This window comes from Falco peregrinus, chromosome 2 (assembly GCF_023634155.1).
Source record: "Falco peregrinus isolate bFalPer1 chromosome 2, bFalPer1.pri, whole genome shotgun sequence".
Taxonomy (NCBI): domain Eukaryota; kingdom Metazoa; phylum Chordata; class Aves; order Falconiformes; family Falconidae; genus Falco; species Falco peregrinus.
Window position 1 is genome coordinate 48,003,844 of NC_073722.1, and position 17,236 is coordinate 48,021,079.

The 17,236-nt window shown below is 41.3% G+C and overlaps 1 protein-coding gene across 1 annotated transcript in view; it reads left to right on the plus strand.

The window, feature by feature from the left end:
* Window positions 1-17,236, plus strand: part of SH3BP2 (SH3 domain binding protein 2) — a 92,803-nt gene that overhangs the window by 35,512 nt on the left and 40,055 nt on the right. The window lies entirely within an intron of this gene.

The following is a 17,236-nucleotide window of genomic DNA, read 5'->3' on the forward strand; positions in this document are numbered from 1 at the left end:
GTGTGTGTGTGCTCTTTATTGCTATGTTGTCTGCATGCAGGCACACGTTTACTTGGTTGGCAATGGCAGAGAACCACAGTTTCTTTCCATCAGCTCCAAGAAGGTCGAGAGAAGTAGAGATGCTGTGCTAAGACAACCATAGAATAGTTTGGGTTGGAAGGGACCTTTAAAGATCATCTAGTCCAACCCAAATGCCTGGTGTCTGAGCTGAAGGTGGGTTACAGAGACATCACTGGACTTCCCATTTTTAAGATCTCTGAGTTTTTTCTGGGAAGCAGTTCAAGGCCACCAAATAATTAGGGATTGTTACTGGCCTCAACTGGAGCTGAAACAGAAGTAAGATTAAAAGGTGCCGGTCTGAATCTGGTTATAAGCGTTCTTGTCTAGAGAAAAATAAGTTGGGAGGAAAGAGGGTTAAAATAAACTTGAATTAATAAGTCTGCTGACTCTCAATAACTGTTCTGATATTTGTTTTGTTTGGCCTTTCTATCTGCATCATGATGTGAAACCCTAGAGCTTGAGTTTCAGTGATTTCCCTTTGAAAAAAGGTAGTATTACAGCTCTCCAAAGACTGAAGGCTGAACTCCTACCACAGCTGGGATGGTGGAAGTGTGGAATAATGCCGCTGACCTCAGCCTCAGTTGCTCTAAATAATTTTATGAGGTACATCTTTAGTCAGGCTTTCCTGTCACTCTTGTGTGTGAGGAGTTTTTATGTGGGTTGGTCTAGAGTTTTTCCTTTTGCCTATTTTTTCTATGATAGCAGTGCCTTCTGAGAAGCATTGGATTGACACTTTGGACAAAGCCTCTGCCAACAGAGCACATACTGAAATACTGCCCAGCCTATGCTCTTGAAGCATAACCTGAAGGGTTCATTTGTTAAGAGATGAGGATAATACAATTTCTAATGCCACTCAAGTCCTGTCCCTAAGCAGCTAGAACAAAGATCTGTTTGTCTCCAGCCTCCTTCATCTTTCTTTTATTTTTTTTTCTTTTTTCTCCCTAACTGTTGAAGGCATTTCCCAATGTCTTGCTCTTTTAGATAGTTTGACAATAGACTGAGTAAATTTCCCCCATTTCATGGTGATAATTCTGGTTATTTCAGGAAAGGTTGCTGTTCATTCAGTCTGGTTCCTTTGGGCCCCCAACCTGTGCAGTCAATATGTGGCTTGACATTTCATGGTCTTGTGTCAATGGAAATGATATGACATTTCATACCTGATCATCAGGTGGGTTAGTCATTCCTGGTCACCAATATATAGTTCTGAATTATTCTCTCCGCTGCTTTTCCTCATACATTTACTCCAATTTTCTGTCTTTTGATTTCCAAGGGGTCTTGGTTTTGAGTCACAGCTCCTATGGGCTTTGAGCTGCTATATCAGCTCAAAGGTGTGAAGGTGGTCTCGGCATGTTGCTGGTGTCACCAGATAGCACACATAGGTCAGGGGACCAGCGCTTTGCTGTGGAAACTTATTTCACTGACAGCTACAGTGGATGTGAAAGGTAGTAGTGACCGAAATATTTCTTGGTTTCTATCAAGTCAGACGCTGCTATGCAAGGGACAGGCACTTTTCTTGGTAGAGCAGCCATGTTACCTCCAGTCTTATTAGAAAACACAGAATTACAACTGCTTATCTCAGAGCTGGGGGAATGTCCTGGCCTCGATGCATGTTATTTTGTGGTATTTTCAACAGGCAGAAAGCTCTCAAAAGCTCCAAGGGCTGAACCATTTCTTCTTGATAGAAGTATCTCATTGTCCTTTATCTGTGATACTAACTTCTGTGTGAAATCGGAGACCCCTGCATGCAGAGAGTTCTTGCAAAATCCCTTAAAGAAAAACTTTGGGGATTTGTTTCCTCCAAACATTATCATTGCAAACAGCAGATTATCATTTGGTCTGGTCTCAGTAAAAAAAGCCAATAATTAGCATGTACTTTAATTCCATTTATATATTTGTATCATTTCTTGTGTTATCTATAGGCATAAAATATAAGTTTCAGTGCATGAAGCTAATTCATAAACCTTTGGCAAGTGTAGGTACAGGATTACTTATGAAAGTGGTGGTGCATAGTGCTGGCTAAGAGATAAGAATGGGAAGTCTTTACTTGTTGCGTTGGAAGAGATGCAATTGACCCCACTTCCATTCCTTTCCTTGCATGTCCTGCTACCAGATGGGGAGACCTGACTTCACGCGGCCACTGTGGGCAGGAGATGGCAGCCCTTTGCCAAAGTCATGCTTGCACCTCCAGGGCAATGCTACCGATGGGCTTGTAGAAGGCGTGTCAAAATACCTTTCAAAAAGGATTAGAAGAAGTTTTGCAGAGATAAATTGCGTGGGAAGGGTACTCATGAAAGAGTCTGCACAAGAGGCTGGTTGCAACAGATACCATTGTGGTTCTTTCTGAGGAGTGTATCCTCCAGTGTGAAATGTAAAGGACAGCAGAGTTCCCAACCATGGAGGTCGAGGAATTCATACAAGTAATTTTTTGTTTCTTCACTAATATTTTACCAACTTTTGGTGGGTTTTTTTTGTGTCTGGCTCAGAAAATAAAAGTATATATTTTAACTACCCATTTCTTTATATCTTTCTGGAGACAAGGGTGGTTTCAAAGTTGCTGCCTAATCTTCATTTTCATTGTAAAGATATGGTGATCTTTAACACTGGAACACCCCTGGAAGTTTTCAGCTTCCCTTATGCTGGTCTGAAATACCCAGAGGGTAAGAGAATATTGTCCGCAGGAACTGAGCAGGCCAGTTTGAAAGGTGTTGCTGCAGAGGTCAGCAGAAGCATCTCTCCAGCAGCTAATGGTAATGAGAAAGACCTCTGGCATGTGGCAAGGTGAGGAGAAAACTCATCTGAACCCCAGGTGTCCTTGTGAATTCCCAGCTTTCAAGGACAGTCTGTTTGATATTGCAAGTTTGGAAATCTTGGGAAGGATTTGCCGAGGTCAGCCTGAGGCAAAGGATTGCCCAGTGCCAGACCGTAGGAGATATTTTCACTGGCAGGCTCAGCACCTCTCCGATGGTGAGCAGGAGGCAAAGAGTAAGTTCATGGTTCTAGGGATGCACAAACTGCTCATGTTAGCCAACAGGCACGTGTCCTGAAACAGACCTTGGCCTTGGCCACCACAATCAGTATTACTGGGACACAACTTCTTCCATGTAGAACCTGATGACCTTCTCTGAAATCAGACACCTAGAAGTTTTCTTTCCAGTATTTTCTTTTCCAGTAGCGGTGGTGGCAGCGCTCCCAGTGACACTGTGGGAAATCTAGGTTCATTCAAGTATTTTTTTGTGTGTGTGTGTGTGTGTGTCTGGGATGATAAAAACCCCTGTTGTATAGATACTTATGAGAGAAGATGCTGGGAACAGGAACCAGACACCTGGACTGCAATTTCTGCCTATGGGTTTCTCCATGTATGTCACTGTATGACACTGCATCTAAAATGTGCCATCCTCCTGCAGCAGGAACCCAGGCTTCTATGCTGTATTCCCTCCAATAAAAGGGTTTATCTTTATAGTCACTCTGCACCTTATGGAGACTTGATGTGCAGCAGTAAATATATGCCTTTGTGGTGCAACAGATTTTCAAGTGGTGTTATCAGAGCTGGCTCTTGGAAAGCAAGCTTAGTAACAAAGCCATGTGAAGAGATGTAGCTGATTTAGCCTATTAGCTGGACTAATTAGCCCAGATGGAAAGCAATGCTAATGTAGTCACTCTGCTTCTGCTTTGTGAACCAGTTTGTTCAGAGCCACCTCTGAAATTTCTATAAAGTAGCACATTGTCTGTGTAAATATATTCTCTGTGCTGCAAATCAAACCACTTTGTAGCACCCTTACTGCTTGCATATGCCATACTCATACCTTTATATGTCCTGGGGACCCCTTGCACAGGATCTACAAGTGAAAAAGGCATAATTTTCCCCATGTTATTTACTGGTAAAGTTTGTATTTCCTATTCTAGGTGACCTCCATCACATGGGATTTTTTTAAGGACTTTTAATATAAAAATTCCTTAATGCTGCGGTGAGATGTCATCTATTTTGCAATACCAGCCTAGAAGTCTTTTATGCATTATTTCTGAAGTAGCTGTCAGTGTCGGCAAACGTATTCCAGTAAAAAGATTAAACAGTCTACACGGCAGCATACAAAGCAGACTAAAAAGTAGGTTAAAAGAAAGATATTTCTGAGTGGGTTGTCTTTACATAGGTATAAAACATAGAAGGAAGAAAATGAAACACTGTTTCTATGATCAAAGCTATGATCAATTATGTAAGGGTTGAACAAGGATGACTGCTTATGAATAATTCTCCTTCTCTTGACTGCTAGGTGTCCTTTAAGAACATAAAATACGATTTAGAAACAGACTACCGAGGACTGGAGTGAAATTGCATAGGAAGGTCTGGGGAAAAGATCAAAGTATACCAAATTGTGCTGAAGTCTATATGAAAAACCATAACGAATGTTGGTGAAACTGAAACCTAAAAGAGTGGAGGTGGAGAAACTGAAGCTGTACCATGGGCCTCAAAGAAGAAACATCGGATATCCATCTGCCATCAGGGAGAAGGGACACCTTTGCAGGAAACAGGGAATGTGTCCTTTCGGCTGTTTTGTTTGCCATCGGTGTAGTACCCTCGCCAGAAATCAGGATGCTGTGCGACAGTGCCGACTAGCAGGCTGTTCACCAGATGGAAGCATTAGAGTCAGACATGGTGGTGAAAGGAATGTGCTGGTGTCAGAGCTTAATTTCCATGACACCTAATCTGGTTTAGAGAAATCTCTAGGAATTTGTAGCAAATTGCCTGAGAGGTGGTAAGGAATTTAGTGAAGGAAGTGATCGGAGAAATTTCTCAAGGCCTCAGGTGCCACCCAAAGCACGACAAATACTGGAGGGCAGATAAAACATGTTCCAGGGAAGTTACTTTAAGTTTTCAATCGTAGCTGTAATTCTGTGCAAATGTTCATGTGAGTGTCAGCACTCACCGAAAGCTGTGAAAGGGTAAGCAATAACATGTATTTGTCTAAATGATAATTGGTGCTAGTGAAGAGTGCAGCGTATTTGGTGCTTACTTGAGGCATCCTTACCAGAAAGGCAACTGGTCTTAATTTCCTAATATCAACAGAAGGAAAATTTGCTTCCTTAGCTAGTTCTTTCCACTCTGTATGTATTAGTGGTCCATACCACTAAATATCTTGGGCTTGTCTTTATTTAGGACTCTGTGCCGTCTGCTAATTTATCCGTGGTTACTTTCTTTTTGCTTCCATGTCAATGACAGAAATAGTAGTGTTAGTCCAGCATAAAACCCTGCTAGAAAAACACTATTCAATGATGATCCCCACTGTGGATGTGTTGAAATCTTTCCACTAGTTCTGAATCTGTGTGCTGTTTGGGTTATTTGTATTTTACAGTGCCACCTTTGTATCAGGATGTCAGGGTTGAAACACTGAATACATGCCTATGTTTCATTGAATCCTTTATCTGTTTTTTCCACTATTTTACCCAAGATTGACAAACCTAAATCCTTTATCTGTTTTTCCATGATTTTACCCGGGATTGACAAACTTAAATCTTTTGTTGCACAGATCTCCCCCACAACGTGTTTGTATGTTTTTAATGTTGGCACAACAGTCACATTATTCCAGTCTTTTGGAATTTCACTCTAACTGCATTTGATATTGCTAATGCCAAAATATATCAAGAAATATCAGTACTCCATAGCCTACTTTTGTACAATTCCTGAGTGCAAATAATGCAGGCAGGTTGCTGTAACAGTATTTATCCCGAGATGCTTTTTACCATCATCTGCCTTATTTACTAATTTGACTACAGTTCATCATTTTCATGTGATGTGGGTATATAGCATTCCTTCCTCCAAATATAAACTAAATATAAATATAAACCAAACCCCTTAAGTACTTCTGCATTTTCTGAATTGTTATTGACAGTTTTATCATTTCCTTGGACTAATGGACCTTCTACGATAGCTAGGGTTTATTTTCTTCTTAATGCACGTATAAAATTTCTTCTTGCTATCTTAACTTCACTCCCAACTTCTTCATAACTTCAGTCTTTTTTAACATTTTTCTGCCATACTTTAGCAGTCACCCACCCCATGGCCACCTGTTATAAAACCTGTCTCTGGCAGGCTATAAAACAATCCTCTTATGAATGTACTTCCCGGAGAAAATGGCTGCTCACACACAGCAGGACCTGAGTGACCTGCAACCCAGAAGAGACAGGGGCTCGTAATTGTTTGCTGAGACCATCCATACCTGTGTGCAGGGGTTTAGCTGTGGGAAAAAAACATTTCTGATGGTAAGCGGTGCCCATTTGAGTTCAAGGAATTTAATACATTATGTGTTCATGTGAGCGAGCTGCATGGGGGTGCTGCTAGGTCTACCAGCTGATCCCATGACAAGCTGAAGATGTCTTCAGCAAGGAGGTAACCAAGCCCTTGATGTTCCAGAAAGCGCTGAGGTCAAGATATGGGTTTGCATGAACCTGCCAGACTCTGAGAACATGACCTTCACTTCAGTCTCTCTGACCACTGAGAGAGTGGAGGAGCCTCTTGCGCAGGCCACAGAGATAAAAAAATGGGGAGGAAATGGCTAGCACATCGTACCTTCAGCTCAGCGTGGTTCTCCTACAATAGCTATATCGATTCGTAGTAGAGGGGAGACGAGAGCAAGCGCACAGATGTATGGAACTTCTGGTTGCCTGCACATGAGCACCAAGTGCGGTGTGAAGCGCTCTGAGCTGCAGGGCCGTGTCTCCAGCTCCAAGGACACGGGTGCCTTGTGGCTCCCATGTCATACCTGACAGCTCCGTGTGAAAGTTCAGGACACCTTAAGGCATCTCAAGTGGCAAAAAATGCAGATGTTTAGGCAACTGAATTAAGCCCATTGAGTGGGAGTCAGATGAATGCACCGTGATTGAAGTAGCTAAGTGGAGATATCTGATTTGCAAATAAAGCTTCCTTCATAACTGATGGAAATCTAGTGAGTGCACCCTAGTAATTTGATGAATAATAGGGGGATGCATTTGGATAAGCTGAGTAGCTCTTTGGAAATATTGACCAAGGGTGGGACACCATTGCCTCAGAGGCATGTCGTGGCTAGTCAGATACCTTGGGTACCTCACCTGGCCCCTGGCTGCTGCTCCTGGGGTGCAAGCCCTGCATCATAGCTACGCTCCCTGTGCAGATGTCATGGATACCGTAGGGTATCTTAAATAACATTAGCCATTTATGTGTGAGCAACAGGAAAGCTATAATCAAGCCCTAGAACTCCACTGCCTGCAAAGGAAGTTCACATACAGACATTTATATTTCTGTATCTTGATGGAGCTGAGTCTCACTTACTGTGTTTGGTACAGAACTCACATAGGTTAAAATAATTATTTCCAAACCTACTGTTGTGCTTAGCTTGGCTCAAAAGGTAGCATTTCTAGATTGCACATCAAAATGTAGCTGCTGTAGGGAATACTTTGTGTGTTTTATTTTTTAACCTGTGCAGGATATATCGTAGGCTCAGATGCTCTATGTAGAAGCAGAATTTACCGGCAGTTTTCTGTCCCTTGTGCGACTGAGACCTGCAGTCTTTTCCAGTCATTTATGCATATTAGTGAGGACAGGGTGGGGAGAGTATTAGCATACCTAGAGATGTACACCCGTGGCCTGAAGTGAAGGAGGCGTATTACTACTGTGTGAGCAAGAAGCTGCAGTGCTGTATGATTGGCCCTTATAATATAAATAACAGCTTCTGTCACCTTGGTTTTGCTATCCTTTATTCCTAATGGGAAGTGATGTTTTGCAATAAAAGAGGCTATTGCAAAGATATTCACAGGCAGCAGTCTGTTCACATCAGAGAGAGTCTTTCTACTCCTGCAGGCACATCAGTTCTGATCAAGGCAAAATTTTCTCCACTTTCCCTGAGGAAAAAGTCACTGGAAATGTTTCGTGGCATCAGTGAGTTTTGCGTGAGCAGAAACAGAGGAGAAAGGCCTCCTTTTTCTCAGTGGTTCAATATATCACCAGCTAACTCTGCCCTGACACACAGGAGAAGATTTAGCTTTGAGTGGGGATGGCAGAAGTTAGTGAATAATTTCTTTCATGAGAAGATTTCAAATCACTTTACAAACAGTAAGAAAATAAGCTTTGTAACACTTGGTAATGTAAAGCAAGGTGAAGGAAAATTCATGTCATACTGAAAATATGTGGTTGGCTCTAGTTCAAAAAATATAGGGCTTGAAAAAACAAGCAACTTCCCTTATCATTATAGCAAGAACAGACATAGTAATAATATTTTAAAAACCTATGAAGAAACAGAATGAGCACTGACTGCTTACAGACTAGTTTGAGATGTGAACAGCTCAAACCTTTCAGATTTTTGACAGTAGGAATGAAACCTTGTAGGCAAGGACAATTTTACTCTGCCCTGAAACTTTCGTTACCTTGTTTCACCAGCGGTTTGCTAGCCTACAAGTTTTCTGAGAGTTTTCCTATAGACTTTCAGTTGTTCAAGTAACTCTGGGGTTTGTGACTACTGTTTTTTCTTACCATTATCGTTATCTGTTCTTGATATGAAGACAAATATTATAATAGAGCTCACTGATAGACCTCAAAGATCAGATTGGTGTAATTCCTCCTGTATTCTTACTTCATACTGCATTCATATTCACAACCCATGATTCTAGCATCAGCTCTGTTCTATCACTCCACACCATCTCTTGTGCTTGCTTATGATGATCTATCCTATATTGTATCTGTTTCTGCCTTAAGACTATGTGGGACATGGATATAATTTATGGTTTAAATAACTTTGTGTCATGTAAAGTGTTATGTTTATTTATGGATAGTAAAATTGTCTTGAAGTGATGAGTCATAGAAGATGCCACCCCATGTCTCTCTTGTTTCCTTATTCCTGATCCGAGGCTTATAATTTCATTAGGACTGTTACAGTCTGTGTAAACTTGCCTTGAAAACACTGCATGTCAAATACATTCTTCAATCTAAAGTGGGCTGTAGAGTTTGTAGTCATCAGTATTATGTCTGTCACAGGGCATGTGCTCTTCAGAGCTAGACTGCACGGTACCAGACAGCTTCACCAAGAATACAACACTGCTTTGTTCGTTTCTGGCTATGTTTTTTGCTTATTAATTGAATTCTTGGCACAGTTTTTGGACAGATGTCTACAGCAGTCACAATCACAAGACTGTTTTGGGTCTTACAGTTGTTAGGTTTAGTTTCTAAGGAGCTTTCAGCTTCTTTTTCATTGTCTGTGCCCTTTTGAGACATAGCTGTCCTCTCCACCACCTTTCTGAAGGGTGAGGCAATTTTCTAGATAATTCTGAGTTTAGAACCTTCTAATCTTGATAGCACTGTTATGTCACAACAGCGCAGTTTCCATATCCAGTCCACAGGTATTTCTAACTTCAGAATTGGAGGTGTATATTAAAAAGACCAAAAAAATTCAGAGGTGCTACTTCTGCAGAGCTTTTACTGTTTGTACTAGCTTCCCCTGGTTCTTACAGAAAACCCCAGCAAAATTCATGCTGAATACAGCAGGCAATAGATTGAGCCTGATGAAAGAGCCTGGTCTCTTCTCCCAGATAACAAGTGACAGGACAAGAGGAAATGTCCTCAGGTTGTGCCAGGGGAGGGTTAGATTGGATATTAGGAACCATTTCTTCACTGCAAGGGTGGTCAAGCACTGGAACAGCTGCCTAGGGAGGTGGTGGAGTCACCATCCCTAGAAGTGTTCAAAAAACACATAGATGTGGTGCTTAGGGACATGGTTTAGTGGTGGACTTGGCAGTGCTGGGTTAACAGTTGGACCCGATGATCTTAAAGGTCCTTTCCAACCTGGATGTTTCTATGATTCTAAATACAACATGATGGCTCAGATGTTAAGAATCAATCTGCTGGTAGCGTTTATCAGATGGCCACAGAGATATCAGCTGAGGCACTCTCCCAATGATAAGGGAACAATTTATATATTTTGAGAGCAGTGATGATAATGCGAGAACATTTTTACTGGTCATATGAAAGGTCCATCTAGCCCAGTATTTTTTTTTCTCCAGCATCTAGAAAGGGGTAAACTTTCTGGAGGGGTGAATGGTATATTTTTTTAAACTGATGATAAGTTTTGCTGCTTTACATTTTCCCAGGCTCACTTGACAGCCATCTGAACTCCTAGCATCCACACCACCCTGAGGCAAGGAGATCTACAGCCTAATCACACAATTACCACCTTCTGTAGTATTTGCCTATACCCTTTTTGCAATGGCGGAACTAGCACTGCACGCAGTTCCCAGGCTGCGAGGCTTGATGGGTTTACTCTACAGCATAAGGCTGTTCTTTGATTTGTTCTTGGTTCCCTCGCTAATAATCGCTAATGTTCTGTTTGCAGTTTTACTCTTGCTAAGCATTGAACAGCCAGCTTTTTGGACCTACTACAGCTCAGGCACTCATTCCTCAGTGGTAATAACCAGCTCAGGCCCCATCATTTTATATGCTAAGTTAGGAAGATTTTTGCAATTATTTGCACTGTGTTTTAGCTTGCTCTGTTGCTCAGTATTATTAAGTCCTTCCTCACACTCAGCACTTATCTTTACTACCCAAAAAAACTTGATATCAGCACATTTTATCTTCTCCTTTCTCACAGTAAGTTTTGCATTACAGTGCCTTTATCATGTGGTATATGACTATGTTGAACAGCTTTATTTCTAGTTCCCAAGGAAGGAAATTTCCTGCCCCCCCCCCATCACTCTGAAAACTCTCTGTTTAACTCCAGCCTTCTTTTTTCCCATCTTTTAGCCAATGCTTTTGCCATTGGTGCTCAGCTTCTTGAAAACTCTTTGAGGAGTAACTGCACTGAGGGTGTATAGGCTGGATCAGCTGGATGTCCCTTTTCACATGTCTAGCGACTCCTTTAGGGAACTCCAATAGATTTACCTGTGAGGCGTAAGTCCTCTTTCTAAGAGCTATGCTGACTCCTCCTTGACACATTATTTTTATTGCCTCTCCTAATTCTGTTATTATACTCTCTATTAATTCACCCTGGTACAGACGCCATGTCTGTAGATCCCTGACTCTCTCTTGGAAACATTAAAAAAAAAATCACAATCATATGTATTACCTTCCTCTTCTCAGATAAAATGCTGCTTTTAAGCAAGAGGTTATACACCATAGTTTGAGCTATATTCAGTTAGAACTCCTGGGAGAATACAATCTTGTTCTGGTAATTATCTGTTTATCTTTCTCACTTACATGATAGCCGTTCCTACTGATCTTTCCATTTGTCACAGATTCTCTAACACCTCTCCCATAAAGAAAGGGCCTTGCATGTAAACTTCCCTAACTCTTTCTAGAGAATTAAGATGTTTATTCAGCTTGTTTGTAATGCTCTGCTATGATCTGATCTTCTCTGAGGGTACCTTTAAACCTTAATCACATACTGACTCTACTGGTTCGCTGGTATGCTTCCAGCTCTTGATGCATTTGGAAAAGGATTTAGTCTTTTTTTATACTTTTTGCAAGTTGCTCTAAAACAGCAGTTATGGCCTATTCTATTATGCTTTTAAGCTTTTTTTATTTATTATTTTCTTCATTTGGACATGCATCACTTCTTAAAGGATCTACATCCTCACAGGATGAATAAGCAATAAAAAATCTGCTACAGTTTTGCTCAGTTCAAAAGTGTGATTACAGCGATGATTTGTGCCAGAAAGAAGCTCAAAGCAGCAGTTAAAAGAGTTAAATAGTCTTCATGCTGTCTAACAAGGATTTAAAGATAACTGTGGGAGAAACAGAGCAAACATAGCCCACATATGAAGAAAGATTTGAGAAAGGGCATAAGGATGTCAGCACAGTCAAAGGGTGACTCAGTGTCCCGTTGTTAGGGAACAAAGCTGGAAACTGCCCTGGTTTCCCTAGCAATACTTGCCACCCACACCAGCAACTTCAGCTCTCTCCACCAGGCAGACGTAGGCAGGAGCTCCATGCTTTTTCACACTAGAAGGGTTTTGGCACTGCTGCTGCCTTCAACCCTTGGCTTCTCCCTCCTTTCGTTGTGCCTAAAATCAGCCCTGCTCCTGAGAGATGCCTGCTTTCCCATTCTTCTAACGATGGTTTCATACCTAAATCCTCCTACGTGACATTGAAACCCTTAGCCACCAAGTTCATGCCTTCACAAGCACTTCTGAAGCTGAATAGCTCTGAAAGGTGGTATTCCTGTGCTGGATTTTACGTCTTGCCCTTCACTCGTCTTGGTGTAAGCCATCATAAAAAGGTTGTAGTTATGTGAGTAGTAATCTCTTGCTGGAAACTTCACAACCATGTAAGTTACATTGCTTTGACAAGATGAAAATAATTTTATTCACTAGCAGCAGACTGGAATTGTTCTGATGATTTCTGTTACTGTGCAGTTTGCTGAAAGAGACTGGAAAGAGTAGGAGGAGATCACAGCATGATGCACTCAAATCACGAATTGTATGTTGGAGGTTTATCAGTGTGTTATTTGGGATTCTCTGCCCCTGCAGCTATGGCTAGATTTCATTTACTCAGTTTCAAAAGTGAAAAAAAGAGCACTTTATCTGGAGGCAAGTTTCACTGTTGCTGTAGATTTGGTGTTTCCTGTCATTCTTACATACATGCTTAGTGTGAAACAGATCACTGCATTTTGGATTGTAAGGAAATATTCCTGTGGAACATAGGATGGAAACTGATGTTTCTTACCTGTCTTAACAGATCACAAGGTTAGCAGATGAGGTCATGTGGGAAAAGTTCATACTTTCTGCTAATAAAAGCAGGCAAGTTAAAGAATATGCATCCTTCTAGTCTCAGTAATGGCCTTCTCAATAAATAATCATGCAGGCTGAAAATCCCAGCTATCCAGTGTGGTTATTTCCTCCAAAGACCTGGTAGGTGACAGATTGCTTGCTTAGAATTTTTATGAATCCCTATTTTTCAAATACTTTTCATGTTCTTCCTAGATATTTCATGCAACTGCAAAACATGTTAGCTGAACGGACAGCCCTGCGTCTCCCACGACAGAACTCAGTAACGTAGATGCCAAAATATAACTGCTTCAACACAAACACACTGGAAACCAGGCAGAAAAGATGGTTGTTTTCTGTAGAGAGGAACGATACAACTTGATTGCAAATGCAATGCAGCAAAAAAGAAAGGGAATGATCTGTGTTGTCAGCAACAGTAATGACAGCAGTGAGATTTCCTCTTGTCCTGTGCATCAGCAAGACTGTAATATTGAAGACAAAGAGACATGTACTAGCTGTCAGCCAAATATGTTGGAGAAGTATTAGTGAGTTTATTTCCTTAAAGCTTCAGCCGAAAGTGTGACAGAAGTGGGCAAAATGCCTTCACGAAGCCTTGCTTTTTCTGGCCTGCTTCCTCCATCCATAATGAATTGTTCTGTCTCCACAGGGATACACTTGGGCTCTGGAATATGTTATGTAACAAATTAATTGCAGTATTTGTCAGCATTAAAAAAACGCCAAACAACAACCCAACAAAAAAAAAGCCAAAACAGAGGTTTTATTTTTACCAAAGGTTTGGTAAAAGTCCTATAAACACAACAGAGAATATCACTAATGAAAACATTTGCTCTCTTTTAGATCTTTTTCTCTTTGGAATTTAAAAATTTTTTATGTTTCTCTGGCATTGCTAACAAAGTACCCTCTTTGTACCGAAATATATTGTCATTTTAATGTGTGCCTTTTGGGGAGAACAATCAGAATCCTTGTACCTCTCAAAGCGAATACTATTATTTGTAAGTACCGCACTGCTGCTGAGAGGCCCCATTAGGGCCCCCTGTGATAGTGCCTCTGGAGCCAGATTTGTGCTTTCAGTCTGCATTCCCAGGTTGGGATAGCAACTAAAAGAAACAGCAGCAAGGAAAATCAACACTGGCCATGATTCTGGAGTAGAACAATAGATTGAGAAATACCTGAACATATTTAAAGCATTAGGTGTGTTGCATATTTAAATAGGTGATCCGGTCCTGAATCCCATAGCTGGAATCTTGTTAGTGTCACAGTACCAGCTTTTAATCTGGCACGTCTTTATTTTTGTAGTTACAGAATTCTCTAATACTTTTCCAGCAGAATACAAGTACCTGAAATTTGACACAAATGTTTCTATTTCCTTGCGAGTGAGTATGTTTTAGCATAGTTTTTACAAGGTAATTGATAGCGTTCCAACAAAACAAAAACCCAAGCAACCCTCCCACTCCACTTTTACCCCTACCCAGGTTAGCATTTTGGATGATGCTTGGTTTGGTGCAGACAGTTTACACTGGGCTCTTTTCAACTTCTGTGCCACGTGAGTGCATAAAAAGCAAGGAAAGAAACTTTTACAGAGCAGCTAGAGCTCAAAGTGTGTAGCGAGCCATCACAAGTGGGAAATCTGGTATAAGCAGAGATTCTGCAGGAAACAGAAGGACAGAGTGATCAGCAAATGTAAACCGTGCCTCAAGCCCAGGAAATGAGACTTGCCAAAAGTCAAGCTAAATTAGACATGTGAAGAAAATTATAGCAAATAGACCAAGGGTTGGCAAGCACATTAAAAAAAGAGAAAAAAAAAGAGAACTGGGAAAGAGGAAGCAGGGCTGCAATGCAGTGAAGGACAGCATCTTTCTCAGAATTCTGGGTAAGCTGACTAATGAAATCACAAATAAATATTTTCATAAGTCTGTTACTTTGGGAACCCAGTCCAGCTAAAAATCACATACTGTTTTTGATAATGAGGCTTATGCAAATTCTGTGTTGAAGAAGAATGGAGGTGAAAGCAACATCGCAGCTATATCCCTTCAAACTGATATGCAAATTTGAAGAGAAAAAAAATTAAGCATGTAGAGGTAAATGGGATAAAATTGATTTTTTTTTTTCCCCCAAAGTAGACAATGCCAGACTAGTCTGACCATTCTCTTTGCTAAGAGCACGGACTTTTTAGATTAAGGTAATGTTATATTTACTGATGAAATGAAGTTGGGATGTTTCCTTGCTACAGATTATTGCAATTCAAAATAACTGGATGGCTTCAATGACTAGAATAATGTAAGTTCAATTGTATATAATACAGTTGTAAGCTGGCAAAAGCTTTATATACAAGTAACGAGTTCATCAATTTGAGAAAACTAGGACCAAGCTCATAAAATAAATATGTTTTCCTGGCATTACATGAGTGTGATCCTAAAAGGTACTGGGAACAGTGTTTTCAGGAAGAATAAGCGTTTGAGTCCTTTCAGCTGGAACACTGCATGCAATTTAGGTCATGCGGAAAGCTTAGCTTGTACAAAAGGCAAACTCAACTGGGAAGAGAGATGGAGAAGGGCCTGTTACCCTGTAATAGAGTTTGTATAAAGACGTGTCAGTTTAGCCTTCAGTTTGGGGGTGGGGAACATTTTCCAATATGGAGCAGGACCAAACAGGACCAAATATGCCTTTCCAGAACATTTGGCAGACCACACAGGTTAATGCTCTGCTATCCAGTAATAACACACGCAAATTTTAATCATGGGCTGTACCCTATCAAATGAAGTCACAGGGCATATTCAGCCAACAAAATGAAGGTTCCCCAAACCTGCCTCAGCTCAATGCTGTCAATGCACTAATCTGTCTTCTCTGGAGACTGAAAGTTCTGGGTTTAGTCAGGCAGGAAAATAAATGCTGTAATTTCCACCAACAAAGTCAGGATGTTCTGACACAGAACTTGCACTGGAATCAGTAGAAGTGCTACATACAGCTTTCCTTTTTGTGGTCTTCATGTGGGACTTAATTGTGTTACACAGCCTGCCCATAGTTATACACAGTTGGCAGCCTGTGCAACAGAGAGCTAAGGCCAGGGTAAAGGCTGCTGCTGGCTGCAACTGAGATACATGCTGTGGGAAAGTGTATGGAATTTCATTTTCCTTAGGCCCTGCCAGTGCAATTACTCCCTTGTACTCAGAAATGATCTTTTTCTTCATGTAGAGACTCCTTCAAATCCAACAGTAGATGTTAACAGTGCTGCATTTATATTATACATCAGTCAAGGATCACCCTTAAACCCAATTTCCTAACCAGCTTTTGGCAGTGTCCGTTTACTTAGAACACAGGGCTTCATTGCACAGACCAAGTACGCTATTGTATTCAGAAGAGGGATTCTCTTTCCTGCTTCATACTGCAGATTCCTGTGAATGACAAAGAAATATACTAATTAATGGCATTCACAGGATGCATCACGCCACCTTATTTTCTGACACCAGGAACTACTGTAATACCATTGTAAAGGTTAAAGTCTTTAAAACCTAACGTATTAACTGAATAATCACCAAAGGAATCTGCTGGTTTGTATTCAAATAAACCTAGAGAATTATGCAAAGATCAGTGTTCGAGGAAAATTGCTTTATTAAGTGCTCATTTTCAGTTACATTCTTGTAATAAAAGTAAATGGAGTTAAAACTGACCACTACCTCTCATGCCAGTACTCTTACAGTAGTAATACTACTTTGTCTATAATTTTGACAAGACAAAAAAATGCATTCGAAGTTGCTGAGCATTATTTAAATAACTTTTTGGTGTTTTTAAATATTATGCTTTGGGATATTTTTAAATGTTGGTTTGATTTTTCACTTTTCTGTTCATCTTATTTGAAAAAAAAAATACATTTTTTTTCCTTAGAAAAATAAATCTGGGAAGTAATAAAAGGCAAATGGAGAAACAAAGAAAAGCCCAAGAGAATCCAAAATACTAATTTATGATTTTAACAATTAACATGTGAGAATGAGGTGAACTTCATCTTGCCAAATTTTAGAAGTCACCTTTTAGAGCACTTAAAAATACCTTTCCAACTATGTAACATCTCTTGGGGGTACAGGTAAACCTCAGAGTGATGGGGTCTAGCTACCGTGGATATGGGGAAAAGCTGGATGGAATGGGAGTCGAGTGCAGGGACGACCCAGCGCCAGCGTGCCAGCCAGCCTGCAGCCAGCACGGTGCGGGGACCCCGGGCTCTGCCGGCCCCGGGCCCGCCCTGCAGCGCCGCTGGCACCGGTACCAGGGCACGGCGGCCCCCAGCGGCCCGGAGAGCCGGCCGGCGCCCTCACGGCCAGGCTGCCACCGCCCGCCGTGCCCTCCCCGGGCCCGAGGGGCCATGGCCGCCCGCCCAGCGGCGCCTCCACCCGCTTCCCGATGGACACAGGACTCTGGCAAAGGCTCGTCACCATCTGCAGGTACG